The 16,370-nt window shown below is 32.9% G+C and overlaps 1 protein-coding gene and 1 long non-coding RNA gene across 5 annotated transcripts in view; one reads left to right on the forward strand and one right to left on the reverse strand.

Moving 5' to 3' along the window:
• Positions 1 to 16,370, forward strand: part of LOC118181399 (lachesin-like) — a 1,014,793-nt gene that overhangs the window by 575,199 nt on the left and 423,224 nt on the right. The gene's annotated exons all lie outside the window — the stretch shown is intronic.
• Positions 1 to 16,370, reverse strand: part of LOC118197960 (uncharacterized) — a 414,567-nt gene that overhangs the window by 243,997 nt on the left and 154,200 nt on the right. The gene's annotated exons all lie outside the window — the stretch shown is intronic.

Raw genomic sequence — 16,370 nt, forward strand, 5'->3', positions numbered from 1 at the left:
GGTTGTCTAATCAACCGTCCACTTCTTGTTATTGTACTATTGGATAGATTATTCTGTTGATTTCCTATATTAACAGGCACAGAAACATTCTCAGGGCTTCCATTTGAATTTCCCTCTTTATCTAATACTATATCATCATAATCATTATTAACTTTGTAAGGTGATTTTGAAAATTTTATATGGCGTCTGTTTCTTCGCAATATTTCCCCATTTGAATTTCTTACAATATATGATCTAGGAGCTTTATGTTTTGAAATTATTTCACCTTTATCCCATTGCCCAGTTCTAAAGTTGAACAAGGTTATACTATCTCCAGGTTTTAACTCAGGCAGTTTCTGTGCGGTTCTATCATAATAATATTTTTGCCTAGCTTGAAGTGCACGAAATTTAGAATAAGGTTTGTTTATCTTAGTATTTAACAATTTATTACTGATAGGTAATTTTGTCCTTAATCTTCTATTAAGTAACAGTTGTGCAGGAGACAAATTTATTCCACTAATTGGGGTATTTCGATATTCCATTAAGCCTACACTTATATCTTGCACTTTTCTCATGATATTTTTCACTATTACTACAGCTTTTTCACCCAGCCCATTACTTTGGGGATATCTGGGGCTACTAAATTTAAGTTCGAAATCCCAAGCAAATTTCTTAAATAAGTAGCTATTACAGGGATTATTGTCGCAAACGACTTCATTTGCAATACCATACCTGGCAAAGATGCACTTTAATTTTATCATAATTTCATTTGCTGTCTTATCTTTTATGCTAGAAACCTCAATCCATTTAGAGTAATAATCGATAACTACTAATTAATTTTGATTACCAAATTGCAAGATATCAAGGGAAAATTTTTCGAATGGTTTAGTTGGAATTTCATGTTGCATTAGAGGTTCTTTTTTATTTCTATTTCTGAATTTTTCACATATTTCACATTTGGAAACAAGCTGCTCAATGTCATTTGTCATACCTGGCCAGTAAAAAATTTCACGGGCTCTACTTTTACATTTCTCAATTCCAAAGTGCGCTTCATGAATTAATTGCAACATATCTTTTCTCAAACCATAAGGTACAAGTAATTTTTCATTAATAAATAACAAGTCGTCATTAATTTAAAGATCATTTTTAACTTTAAAGTATGTTTTTACACTACTATCTACTTTTTTGTAACATTTAGGCCAACCCTCTTTAATATATTTCATAACTATTTTCAAATCTGGATCTGATTCAGTTTCTTTCCTAAATTGCACCACTCTTCTTTCACTCATAGGCAAATATTTTGAAATAATGTGAACAACATTTAGCATTTCAGGATCATCACTAATAGTTTTATTCACAGGATATGCTCGTGACAAAGTGTCAGCAAAAAGCATTTGATTACCTGGAACATAATTTATCTCAAAATCATATTTTAGTAATTTTAAGATCATCCTTTGCATTCTAGACGAGATTTTATGCAATGGTTTCTTAACAATTGCCATTAACGGTTTATGATCACTTTTCACTGTGAGTTTCCGTCCATAAACAAAATTGTGGTACTTTTCAAAAGAAAATACTATGGCCAATAGCTCTTTTTCGATCTGTGCATAGTTTTTTTCACTGTTAGTCAGGCTGCGAGACACAAATGATACAGGCTTACCCTTTTGAATTAAACACGATCCTAGGCCATCCTTCGAACTATCACACTGTATAATTATATCCTCATTACCACTGAAAACTTTTAAAATTGGAGCTTTGGTTAGGAGTTGTTTGATGTTGTTAAATGACTCTTCCTGAGTTTCTTCCCAATTAAATTCTACCTTTTCTTGAATCATTTCTCTTATAGGAGCAGTAACTTTAGATACATTAGGTATGAATTTTGACAGAAAATTTAACATTCCTAACAACCTCCTTACTTCAATTTTTGATTTTGGTGTTGGCATATCAATAATTGCTTTAATATGTCTAGGATCGGCTTTTACACCTGACTCAGAAATAATTTGGCCTACATATTTGACTTCCGGTACCCTATATTGTAATTTATCAGGATTAAATTTTATATTTAGAGACCTAGCTCTTTCAAAAACCTTAGAGATAATTATATCATGAGTAACCTCATCAGATCCTGCAATTATGATATCATCAGAATAAACTTCCACACCCTCAATATCACCAAATAATTTTTGGTTTCTTTTCTGAAATATTTCTGGGGCGGAGGATATTCCAAATGGCATTTTATTAAATTTATATCTTCCATAAGGAGTATTAAATGTACATAGTTCAGAACTAGCTTCATCTAGTGGTACATGCCAGAATCCATCTTTTAAATCTACAACTGAAAATACATTTTTACCTTCTAACCTACTAATTATATCATCTGAAGAAGGAATTTGATAGCGTTCCCTTTTAATTACTTTATTTAGATCTCTAGGATCCAAGCATAATCTCAGACTCCCATTAGGTTTTTCAACTATAACCAAACTTTGAACCCAATCAGTTGGTTTATTTACTTTCGATACTATCCCTTCTCTTTCAAGTTTATCTAAAGTGTCTTTCAATTTAGGATGTAAAGCCTGAGGAACACGTCTTGGAGGGTGTATTACTGGTATTGCATCATCTTTAAGGGTTATATGATATGGTTCGTCAGGAAATTGCCCTGTGCCTGTAAATACATCTTTATACTGAGCAATTAAATCACTTTTATTAATGATATTGCACTTTAAAGAATCAATCCTTTCAATTAGCTTTAATGCAGAACAAGCTGTTAACCCTAATATAGGCTTATATCTTACATCAAGAACATAAAACTGTAAAGGTACATTCTTAAGCCTTTCAGTTGAACAATTAATTAGAAGAGTACCTTCTGGTTTTAACTTAAAATTACCATATGCAGTTAAGAACAAATCAGTTTCATTAAGTTTAGGCTTAAGTTTAACATTATTTAAAACATACAAAGGCAAAATATTTACTTCTGCACCAGTATCTAACTTAAAATCAACCTTGAAATACTTATTATTTACATACATTGTAGTGCTTTTCACCCATGTTTCACTTACCTTGTGAATATCCTTATTTACTTCATCAATAGAATTTGTTAGATCTTTGATTGATTTTGCACTTTTAAATTCATTATGCCCGTTTACTGGTGGATTCATCATTGCAGAGTCAACAAATACACTATGTTCATTATATATACTAAGTTCATTATTTGGTATTCCAACGTCATAAATGTTCTTGGGACACCTCGCGGCAAAATGGTTCTTTACTTTGCATTTTGCACACGTCTTTCCGAAAGCTGGACAGTCGCGATATTTGTGCCTTCTTCCGCACTTCTTGCAGTCATATTCTAGTGCTGATTGCTTCTGCTGCGACGATAATTTCGGTGACACTGACTGTTTTGAGTGATGGTGCTGTTTTCTATATTTCTTCACGCTGTTCACAGTCGCTGGATCATCTTTCATGTTCCGGAGTTGCTCTTTGCTTGTTTCAGCGGCACGGACTATTTCTATAAATTTTTCTAATCCTAGGTTAGATTCTCGAAGCAAATGTTCGGTCAGACTCCTATTCCGAATGCCTAGTACAATACGGTCGCGAATCAATCCATTTTCTTGTTCAGCAAACTCATAAGTTGACGCTACAGTCTTTAACTGAGTGACATAACATTCAATTGTTTGTCCTTGTTGCTGGCTAAACGAAAGGAATTTGTAACGTTCATATACGACATTCTGCTGTGGTGAACAATAATCTTCAAAAGACTTCAAGACCTCTTCGTATTTATCTTTATTCTCAAGTGGCTCAAATCGAAACGTGTTAAAAATTTCGAGTCCTTCACTACCGAGTAAATTCAAAAGGATTGCAATTTTAGTCTTATCTGGCTTGGCATCTTTTTTCGTTGCAAGTAAATAGTTTTCTAGTTCTTGCTTCCATTTTTTCCATTTTTCTTTAGCATTTCCGACGGAGAATGTTAGCGGAGCAGGTGGTCTGAAATCCATTTTGCTCCTGACACCATGTAACTTCTTGTGTAGTTTGTTGAATTTAATTACTTCTGTACTTTAAAAGAAGACTCAACTAATGAGTATATCTCAAGAATTCAAAACTTTTATTATTACAATTTTTAAACAGTTCACATGACATTCAGCTAGCACAGTAACACGTGCATCACAACAACGGAATCGCATAGCATGAGCGTCATTAAAGTTATTTTAAATATACATCACACTGAGTTCTGCCTATGCATGAGAATTTATATAAATAAATCATGAGTAAGTCCAGTTCTGAATATTTCTGAATCTGTTTGAATCTGTTATTGCAAGTGTCTCCTGTTCTTTTGTTTTCCCTTTCTACTATTACTAAATATCGCTATTTAAAAAAAAAAAAATTAGCTCTGTGTGTCACCAAAATAAGAACTAACATTCTTTAAGAACAACAACAAACTGTGTTTAAAATCTTTGAGTGTTTATTTAGCCTTTTTATGGAATAAACCTTACCTTTTACTACTTTGCAAACCCTGCAAAATGAAAGCTAGAAATGGAATTCAATCTTATTTTTAATACATTTACATATTTACAGTGACATGCTGGTGACAGGTCTTTGGAAATGAAACATAAACAGAGCAAAAAGCCACAAAGATGTTGTCAATGTTCTTTGAAAAGAGCGGGGGGGAATCATTTAGCGCTACCTCTTTCCCCCACAAATTTTCATCCCACCTCCCCAGTATCGATTTATGGAAAGCCTAAGTGTGGGGAAATAACTCCCAGCACCTCAGTTGAAGTTCAACTTCTCTCGTACGAAGCTGGATGGTCGAACCGCGTGCACTTTTATGGAAGCACCGCGTGGTTGAAAAGTGAATTGTAACGTATTGATTATTCACGTGTATCGCTTGCTCTCTTCCGTGAATTCGGTACTTCTTGAAGCTTATGTGAGGAATTATGACTGATATTGCAACTATTTGTGGACTTCTGTTGCTAGCATGTTTAGTAAGAAAAGGATGTTGCACAGATGGTAAGTGAGGTGGTTTTGTATATAAGCTAATATTATTATCCTGCTTTAAAACTTAATTTCTAGTACATTCTTCATTAACTTTATTGTATTTTATTAATTATAAAGGATTCTTAATGTAAAAGTCTGTGAAAATATCAACCTGATGCCGGCTGTTTTGTTTTGCTTGTTTGTTTTGTTTGTTTGTTTGTTTGTTTGTTTTGTTTTGTTTTGTTTTGCCTTTTTGTTCGTTTTTTGTTTTGAAAACATTTTTTACTTTAAAATTCTATCCTTTGTTTTTATGCTTCACCTTTTCATCCTTTAATACTTTCTAATTAAATATATCATATCGAAAACATTTGTGATTTCTAACTAAATTTAATAGTCACACCATTCTTCAAAAGTTCTCAACTTAACAGAGTTTATTTTTCAATAACATTTTAATTACTGGTTTGAATTTCATGAATTGAATCTTGAGTTATTGTACCTGCTAACTGGATGTTAGACAAATCTATGATTCCCATAGGAGTTTACTTAGTGATTAGTGGGAAAATCGCAAATTTATCCTTTAATATCATTTAAACTTTTACAGAACAGAATACAACAGAAAAAAAAATTATGAGTACATGCCTGAGAGTTAAGGTTTCAAAGATACGTCTATAGCACATGACATTCAACATGAGTTATGTAATTTCATACAGTAAAAATCTATCAATACTTTTTCTGTTAAATAGCGGTGGATTTTCTTCAGTTAATATTTGTGCTTGCTTTATATTTATAACTTTCATGTATTTATTTATTTATATAGCTTAGCTTACATTTATACTTCATCTATACAATTATAGTTATCTGTAATTAGAACGTATTTTTTAAATTATGTTTTAAATTCAACTGCTGTTACTTATATTCTAAATTTTTCTTTGTTATTCTTGTATGGATTATGTTAATTTTATTAACAGTTACATTTTAAGTTTCTTTCCTGTCAAATTCTTAACTTACTATTTCCGGCCAGAACGTAGTTTTGGAATCACTCTGAATACTTAATGAGGAGAAGCAATATTTAAACCGCGCAGTTCTACTTGCTGAGTTACAGAGAATCAGAGTTTCTAATTTGAGCGCGTCTGATTTTTGGCTACTCTCTCTCAAAGCTGTTATTACGCTCGGCCGTACTCAGGCCCTTGAAGCTTCGTAGTCAAATAGAGTTAAGGGGCCAACTCGATTAGAATCTTGATAGCTTCGGTTATATCTCTTTAGTTAATCTTAGTTTTAGTTTATTTCTTAGTCTCTAAGTTCAAGCCCAAGTTTCGGCTTTTATTGTACACTCCAAGACGGAGTTTTGTTAAATCTTATTGGAATAATAAAGGGTTAGTTACCATTTCCATCATGTTGTTTTTTGACACACGAACTTAAACGATTATTCGCTAACTATTTGTCAAGGTTACTCACTTTTGAATGCAATTACACAGCGGTAAAGCTCACATTCTTTTATTTTTCTCTCTGTGTGTTAAATGTAAGTTTCACGAATATCATTTATCGGTCAGTGGTCTCTCAAAAGACAGCCTCGCTGCACCGTAAAGTCACCGAAAGTGTTTCAGAAGATGATTATTACTCATCGTAATACGTCGTCAAGGAAACTGATGACGGTGCATTTGATTTGGTCCTTCACTTTCAATATTGTGGTATGATGCTCCCGGAAACTTTTTTGTTTGAACTTATTCCAGAAATCAAAATAAGCATATTTGAAGAAGATATAAGAGAGGTATAAATGCTGAGATTGAGATGTGCATTTCTGCAGCCGAAATAAAATTGTACATGTTTCTCAGTGCAAAGAAAAATACTTTTGTTTGCACTGAGATAAAGCACTTTTATTTTGGCTAGCAAATTGATTAAAACATTTTGATCAAATGAACATAGATCATATAAATTTAATTTATGTTCGCATTTTTACAAAAAGGACTTTCTTCCACAGCTTCTGAAGCTTTCCAATACAGTTTGCTCTTCTTATGGAAAATGAGTCGTTCATTCTGTTTCTATTACCAATATCAGTTTTGCCAACTGTTAAATAAAATATGATATCAGTATTTTCTGTCAAGAATATTTCATGTTAATATTGCAATACAGATATACAATGGAATTTGTGTGATTTGATACTCCAGTGCGCTCTGGCTAGAGCTACGATTTCACTCAAAAAATTGAGATTTTTTGGAACCAAACATTGAATGAATTCAAGTCTTGATTAGAGACGTTTTTCATGCTTAAAAACTGATATTAATAATGAGCAGAAATTATTTTAATGTTAAATTCATGAACTTAATAAATATTACCGTTTTAATACAATACCATACAAATTTTCATCAGCTAATTGTGCAAGAGGCTATCAGCGAAATGGGAAGTATGATTTATAGACAACAACGAAATCTGCAGGAAAGCTAAAAACTCCACGTAGTCAAACTCTTCAATTGTTGTACTCGAAGAATTTTAATTTACACTACACGTATTTTGTTGTTCTAGTTATATGCCTATTTTGAGTCTTGTGACAGGATATCTAAGTAACATACGTATAGAAGTTCTAAACTCAAATTATCTTTCACATCTTAAACTTACACTGTAGAATATGCATTTTACTTCTATATCTGAGAAATGTTTCTTTAACAAAATGTGTATGAATGAGTCAAGCAAAGGACAATATCACCACACACTAGATTTATATATCAGGTCAATATTTCTAAGGCCCTGGTGTTGCCATACACCAGGGCAATATCTCCAAAATTATTAGAGATTTGATTCTTATCTCTATATATCAAAGACCTAGTGTAGTACGGCATAGCTTCGCTTAGCAAATTATTTTTAGGATGATTACGAAGCCCTCTCGTCTCCGTCGGAATTGAAAACTTGTTAGGAAAAGAAATCAATTCAAAAATTTCTAAACAAAAATTCTAGAGGTGAAAGTAGTTATACAGAGGCTAGTTGCACAATTTTCAGGCGAATTTCATTGTATTTACAGAAGTATTTTATCTAAACCTTTATGTTTTAAATATTCCATTTGATAACCCTTATTCTTCACTATCTTTCTACACCGTAATTTCCAAGAAAATAAAGCTTGTTTTACTAGCGGAAGAGTTATTTTATCCCATTCCTCTTCAACAGCTTTCCAAAGTGCTCAAAGGGTTGTAGGCCGACGTCTGAACAATTCGCTTTTTAAAAGTCCAAAAGAGCCAAAAGTGCACAAAGGGTTGTAGGCCGACGTCTGAACAATTCGCTTTTTAAAAGTCCAAAAGAGCCAAAATCAGCGGATGATACACCAGGAGACTTAGTACAGATATGAATGAAGGGCAAGGTCTTGATACCCGTCTCTTGTTCCCTTTTTTCCAGGAAATTTACAGCGTATTTTGACGTGTAGCTGCTTACCTTGTCTTGACGCAGTTCTACTGATTGACTGCACTGTGGCTAAAGAGAAGGTATTTCACATTTGAAAACTGGGTATCAAATATGTTTCTGATAAAATATGGAGTTGATCCTAAATTTTTTCTTGCACTCTCTCTTTAATTTTTATTTGTCGTTATACCAAAAAACAGCAACAGTCAAAAATCCGTTTTAAAACTTTCATTCGTTTCTTTGAAGCATGCTCTATTTTGTTTTTCTTGTCTTTGATAATAGTAAATGGCTCTCGTTTTATTGCACTCATTTAAATATACCCCAGATTCAGCTATTGCGACATGACCTTTCCATTTTTGTCCGAATAATTGTTTCCCATTGTGAATTTTTCAGCGTGTTGTGCTTTCAGTGACATGTCGTGGAGAAAGGAGATGCATATTACGTTTTTTATGTTTTTGAAATTATTTCTTTTTCCCTCCGATAGAGTAAATTTTTTATTATTTATCGTCTGCCGCCGACTAGGTCACGTAACCGCCGGCAGAGAAAGAATGTAATAACTTCTTTAGTTTAGCTTGAGTGTGACGCTTGAAATGATCTGTACTTGGCCGCGTAGCGGTAATCAACAATTATAATGGTTCTTGATAAACCCAATCTTGGCCCTATGATGAGGAAATTTATATTATATGTAAATTTCGTGTTTTGAATAATGTAAATGATGTGCATAGGCTCTTCATTAAATATTCTGTGTTTCAGCTGGAACTTTTCATTCTTGAACTTTTCATTTTTATTCTTTTCATTATACTTTACGTGAAAATTGATTTATTGATATACTCGTATATTCTCGAATAAATTGATGCTCTCCCAACTCGTGAATAAAAGAGAATCCTGAATCGTGATCATAACATTCAATTACAAGTTAATACACGCCTTCTTAATATGCAAATCAGCATCAATCCTATTTTTTACAATTGACATTGAGCATATTAATGATTATGCAACTGTTTTTTGGCTTCGAAGATTTTCTTTCAACATTAAAACTCTTACCTTTGCAACATTCGAAACATTCTGTTTTTCCCTTGAATATGTATTTTGAATACTTTTTCTACTTGTAGCCAAACTTTAACTTTTTCCTCCTTTCTTATTGATAATATTATCTATCGTTGCTTTAAATACTAAAAACTCGTGGCTTTCCCAGCGTTTTTTAGTAACTAAATAAGAATAATTTTCTTCGGAAAGAGCACAAACATATCTTTCGGTATATAGCTTCTTTAAAAGCACCATTTTGCATGAAAACAAAATTTCTAAAAAGCAGACGGTAATTTACACGTTCAAAAATGTAGTTACCGCCTGTAGTTATCGCGAAAATGTAGTTATCGCGAACCAAAAATGTAGTTCGCCTGCTCGGAAAATTAAAAAAATTCCGAGCAGGCAATTTTTGTAATTTTGCAAAGTCGTCTAAAAATGAGTAAACAAGCCTCTGTAATTACACATTGGTTTTCATATTTTAATTTTTTAAGTAACGAATACTTTGATTTCGAATTTAAGGTTCACAAGACGTGCTTACATACTGTATTATCGAACTCTGTTGTCCTATCTTTTCCATTTTTCACATCAAATCTTCTATAGTACCATAAGAAGCTTGTATATTCGTAATAAAATATCTTATGAGTAGCATTACATCATTAATTGCAATATATTATACATACAAATGCAATATATTACGAAATATGAACTAATAAACACCCAGTAACTCAGTAAATATAAAAAAAAAATATGAAAGGTTTCAAATTTTAAATTACGTTCAAAGGGGCGGTTTCTTAACTTTTGTCTGTTACCTTTACTTACTAAATGTCACCTTCTTCGCACTTAAACTATAAAATTCAGTTCAAGAGCAATATCGCAAAATAGTTTTAAATTGAGCATATCTTTAGAATTTCCGATACAGAGTCCCGCGCCCTGGAGAAATTTTTTTTTTTTTTTCTGTACAGCGCTGCATTGCTCGCTTTGAACTCCTTGAGTTTGTTCATCAAAAATTCGCTAAAGTTTTACAAAATATGAAATCGATCATAAAACAAATTTCAAATTTCAAATTTGGGCTTCCAGATGCCCCTATTCGCAGTAGGATTACGTCATTTAAAATTCGATGGCTCCATGTACCGTTGTTTTATCGCAATGCGAGAAATATACATACATTCATGCAGATTTTTCATTATTTAATTTCTTCCAATATAATGCAGGACAAATATAATGCAGGATTTAGTTGCAACAGTTTGAAAAGTGAATCGGACATTTATGGTGAAACAACGCAAAATCGCAAAACGAAAACAATAGTCCTTCAGGGACAAAGCTCCTTTGCACTAAAAAGGAAGAAAGAAAGAAAAGAAAAGGAGGTGCGATAGAGAAAAGAAAAGAAAAAAGAAAATTTGAAATGATTCAGGTTTTATTCAAGTCATCAGAGAATTTCAGTCTTTTAAGCTGAGTATCGCATGTTACCAGTCTGCTCTTGAACTCATTCTGTTAACATGTTTTCTTTCGCCTTTTTGTCTTTATTATTAAGTATGAATTTCTTCATAGATGCACTGCATAAAATGCAAGAGTAAAATCACAAAATATTTAAAAACACCATATCTTTAAATTTCCCAATAGATTGCTAGGGGTTGACATATTTTTTTTTTAAATATCCGGTCGCCCAATATATATATATATATACATATATAAATAATTTTAGTAAATTATATCGTGGTATTTCTTGCATTATGTACGATAAAAGACTTCAAAAGCGTAAAACATTGCTGGAAAATAGAGTTACAGGGATAAGTCAATTTAACATTGAGGTAAATGGCTATCTCGAAGATCGGTTAATTTTTGTTCCGAAATTTGGCTGGAAATTGCCAAAGATCGAACATCTGGATCCTATCTCTATGTAACTGCAAATTGTGTGCTCCCTATATAACTGTACCTTTATCCAGCACTATGTAATTGCAACTGTGTATGCCTTCCAGCACTTTCGAGACTAAGAATTGAATTTTCAAAAATAATTTTTATAACAACTAGTTGTAAACCAAAATATTTGTAAATTTTTGTCTATATTATTTGGTAACTATTTATTTTACATAAAAATATTGTGAGGTTTATTCTTTTATTTTTAACTAATAATTCATTTTAAATTTTAGTACTTTGCTACTATTCTCTTTTCACACATGCTTTTCATGCCAAAATGTAAATGAGATAGCGAGCGTTTATTCAGATTAAGGTAGAAAGAAGTGTTATTTAAGCGCAAGAGTTTCGGAAGTTAGTGTTAGAACGTGTCTGCCTATTCCAAGTTAAATTGTACCGTGATTATTACCGATATGATTCTGTGGCGATGAATGCTTCTAGCCATTTGGATTTGTCTCGCAATTTTTCTACAAACAAGAGCCTTCCTTGCACGTTAAATTATTTCTGCGAGCCGTTAGGCTAATCTACTGACTTTTGTTTTGTTTCATAAGGCTAGAAAATTAATTCTTCAATAATGTTTTTGTATATATAGTGTATGCTAAATGCATATATAGTGTATGCATAAGTCTATAATGTATGCTCCCTAAGAAAATTAGACTTTATAATCTAATCAATAAGTTTTGTATCTTAAATTTGTATTTTTAGAATATATTGTAGACTCATTAGGTACTTTTTTTGAAAGCAGGACTCGTGAAAAATGAGCAGGCGCCTTTTCACCGCGAATCGAACCACGGACCTCTGGACTACACGTCCAGCGTGCAGACCACCACACCACGAAGGCACTCTAAGAAGGCGGGAGAAATGCCTTATATACTCCCCCTTTTAAAGGGCGACAGTGGTTTTTAGGGAACGTAATCGCCAAATCCTGGGTGAGGAGAATCATCATCCAGCACCCTTTTAGTTCGGGTGCCACTATGGAGATATTAGGTATTTTTGGAAGCAGGCACGATGAAAAATTATCAACGCCTTCGCTGTGAATCGAACCGTGGACCTCTGGAGTACACGCTCAACGTGCAGACCACCGCACCACGAAAGCATGTCTGGAGGGTGGTAGAAATACCTTATAATATATCCTGTATATTATGCGTACTTTTAATTATGCAAAACTATAAATTTACTTCGAATAAATAACTGTGAAACTGTGCCTTCCACTCCACTGGTATCCTAGAATGTACTATAAGGTGAAAAACTGTTAGGGATCACTGTAATAAGCTTTCTATTTGACGCAGTGACAGCACATTACTTTCAAACAACCGAAATTTGGTGGATTAAAACTGACAGAAAAATATCTTATCTTTTGGCCAGAAGCAAAAGTTTGGCTTGCTGGAGATAAAAGTGTTTTATTTCGAACAGTGTCCTTTTCTCCCTTTTAGATCTCTGAGTGTGAACAAAAATTCGTTAAATTTGTACAAAATATGAAGTAAATCATGTTCAAAGTTTGGGATTTTAGATGTCCGTATTAGGGTGAAGTATTAAAAATTTGATGCCTCGTTTTTCGTTTTTCTACACAGCGAGCAAAATGCCAAGCATACACACATATTCTTCATTATTTAATTTTTTAAATAACACATCGTGATAATATTTGGTACCAACAAATAAAAGAAATAAACATAAAAAGTGAGTTTCGAGGCTAATAGCAACTCTGGTGCTAGAAGCATAAACAGCATTTTAAAATTCCGGACATCTTCAAAACAAGCAACAATGATGCGGTGCGCAGTTCGAGTTTGCACAATTAATAGCGAACTTAATATACAGTTTTTTTTCCCTTTAAGTACGTTGAATCGAAAAACAAAATTTTACACGGTCACCATTCTCTCTTAACCTTTTCAATATTTAGCTTTTTTCAATATTTAGCTTACACATTTTTATTATAAAATATTAATGTTATATTAATGTTACATACCATTCCTTTATACGTAAAAACCTGTTCTCTAGTTTTTTAAATAATTAGTTCATTTTTGTACAGAACACGTAATTATTTTTTAGGAATTTTTAAAACTAAATTTTCATCACATTAAAAATATAATTATTAAATATGAAACGATGCGAAGTTGAAAATGAGACTGAAAAAAATTACTAATCCCTTTTATGTAACACCAGTTTCTTTTATATGTCATTAAAAGATTCCATGTACGAAGAGAAATTTGTGTTTGACTTTCATTTAGCAGGAAAAAAGTTCAGCGGAGCAGCATTTTTATATAAATTTTTAACAATTTGAAATAAAAATATCTAAAAGACATATGATGATTGCGAAAAAGAAATGCACTGAAATGTTTCTTTTTTTCGCGTTTTTCTAATTTTCATTTGTGATATAAAAAACATCTGCACTGAAAAATTATAGTAACCTTCTGCAACAAAGAGGCTGTCTCGTTTATATGTATTGTTACGGATTTTGTATATATATAAGTAATTTTAGTGAAATAATATCGTGATGTCTCTTGCATTATGTAACATGAAATGTTTCAAAAGTGTAAAACATTGCCGGAAAAATAGAGTTACAGGGATAAGTCCATTTAATATTGAGGTAAATGGCTATCTCGCCAATTCGGCGACATAGGATCAAGCTGATGTTTTGGCGATTAATTTGGCTGAAATTGGCTGGAAATCGCCAATTGTCGAACATCTGGATCCTATCTCTATGTAACTGCAAACTGTGTGCTCCCTATATAACTATAACTTTATCCAGCACTATGTAATTGCAACTGTGTATGCCTTCCAACACTTTCGAGAAATCGAAGATACTGAAAATTTCTCGGCGACCGAAGAAAACTATATAACAGGGTTGGCTAAACTTCGTGTCAGTAAAAGCCACACGTTTGAATTCAGGAATGTTCGAGAGCCGCATGTTCGAGAGCAGATTTTTTAAAAGCCACAAGTTCATATTTACATCATTATAGAAACATTGGAGGAGGTTTTAAATAGAAAGGAAACACTGATAACTTGTAAAAGGAGTCTAAACTAATTAATTATTTCCTTTTGGTGATTGAATGGGTTTAGTTTAGCATATTTCATACATATATTTATATGCATGAGCCGCACAAATTGCCTGCGAGAGCCGTATCAGGCTCGCGAGCCGCACTTTGGCCACCCCTGCTATATACGATTGGAGATAGCGACAGTTTAGTTTAGTTCAGAGACTTTAATTAGAGTTACAGTTTAGTTATTTTTAAGGCTTCCATTCATCTACCTATCCAAATAAAGGGACTCTTAACCCGTTTATCTGCCGCATCATGATCTACCTCCTGCTTCTTTTTATGCACTTTCAGGTGAAGAATATTATTTATCTCTTTTCCAATTATGAATAACTTATTTGGTATAAATCTTCCTCCTAGCTTTTACCGAAATCTACACCTTTTAATTAAAGCAGTTTAGAAATCGTTTGGTTAAGAAACTTGCAATGCCCTAGAGTAAATTCCAAATTTAAATGCAGTTTTTTTTTTTTTTTTTTTTTTTTTTTTGGACTTTACATCAAGTATTTTAATTATTCACCCTTTTCTTTCAGAGTTAAATCTCTTCCCCTAGGCATGTTCAACATGTGCTAAAAGTTAAGCACACAATAAATTTAAGATCATGTACTTTCCAGTGACTTATTCATTTTCAGCATTCATGTCTCTAGCAAGCAGAAAGATTTCACTTAGTTTGTTAGGTCGATCTCAATTTCATGAAAATTGCAGACATCGCCAATGTTTTCTTTGCATCTTCTTCAGTTTACAGTGACTATTAAAATACTGATAATTTACAGTAATCCTCAGTGGCATTTCATGAACTTTTTGGGGACTTTCCTGTGAACATAATTTGTGTGTCGCACGCAACGAGAAGGTTTCGAGCGTGGTACCTCAAAGTAGGGGTCTTCAACCTTTCACGCCCGAAAGCCACATCAATAAATTCACAAAGCTCCGCGGGCCACATATGTGTAAAAAAATAGTGTAGTCAGAAAATTTATATAAAAAAGAAGAAGCTTGCTTTGCAAGACTACAGTTGATTCTAAGCGAAGAGATAGTGTTACAGATTTGCATATATATACATTGGTTCTTTGGAAATCAAATGGAAAACGAATTAAAATGTTTTAAAACTATTTTTAACTAAGGAAAAAAATATAAAGATGATTGTACAAAACTACGTTACAAAATGCATTTACAATGGAAAAAAGAAGCAAAACCTTACATTACTGGCTGGAGATGGTAGTTACTTTACTTTTAATGTAAAATTTGACATTGGTTTTGCTTGATTAAAGCTTCAATATCCGGTTTAATCTGCGTTGTTGCAATTCGTAAAGTTTCCTCCAAATGTCTGTCTGTTAGCCTTGTTCTTGTTTTTGATTTTAGGATTTTCGTTTTACTAAAAATCTGTTCGTATATGTAGGTACTGCCAAAGACAGAAGACATGAAAAGTCCGTGTTTACGAATTCCTGGATACTTGTCTTCGGTCACGTACTTCGAATAAAAAGCAATTAATGTAGGATTTTCAAGAAACTTGCATTTTACTGCGTTGTCACACTGTAAATCTATAAATTCTAATTGAAGTTCAGTTGGAACACATATTGCATAAGATAAATTACATGAGATAAATTGAAATTTTTGAAAAATTCGTCATTTTCAGAACATTTTATCTCAAATAATATCAGGCATGTAAATAAAATGTTTTAAATATCAAGAATAAGAGAAAAAAGCTTTTATACGACAAAATGCTGACAAGGTAATTTTTCTTAAAATCAAAATTTCTTCAAATTCTTCAATTCGTCCAAATTTAAATGTGGGGCCACAAAATGCCTTCAGCGGGCCAACCGTGTCCCACGGGCCATGGGTTGAAGACCCCTACCTTAAAGGATGCGGTGCAGACGATGAATTTTCACCTACTTGGCTTCGTATGGTTTATTTGACTGTGGTAAAGCACACAACGGCTTTCTGTCGAAGGGAAGGGATGCCTCTGTGGAGGACTTACAAACAGAAACTGGCTCGTAGCCACGTTATACATTAGGAAAACTGTGAAAATGCCCTTATGGCCAACTCGTTCGGCTGTAAACGAACCCAAGTCAAAGTACC

Source organism: Stegodyphus dumicola, chromosome 2, assembly GCF_044657685.1.
Source record: "Stegodyphus dumicola isolate Sdum_Otavi_A_Nest chromosome 2, ASM4465768v1".
In the NCBI taxonomy this organism is placed as follows: domain Eukaryota; kingdom Metazoa; phylum Arthropoda; class Arachnida; order Araneae; family Eresidae; genus Stegodyphus; species Stegodyphus dumicola.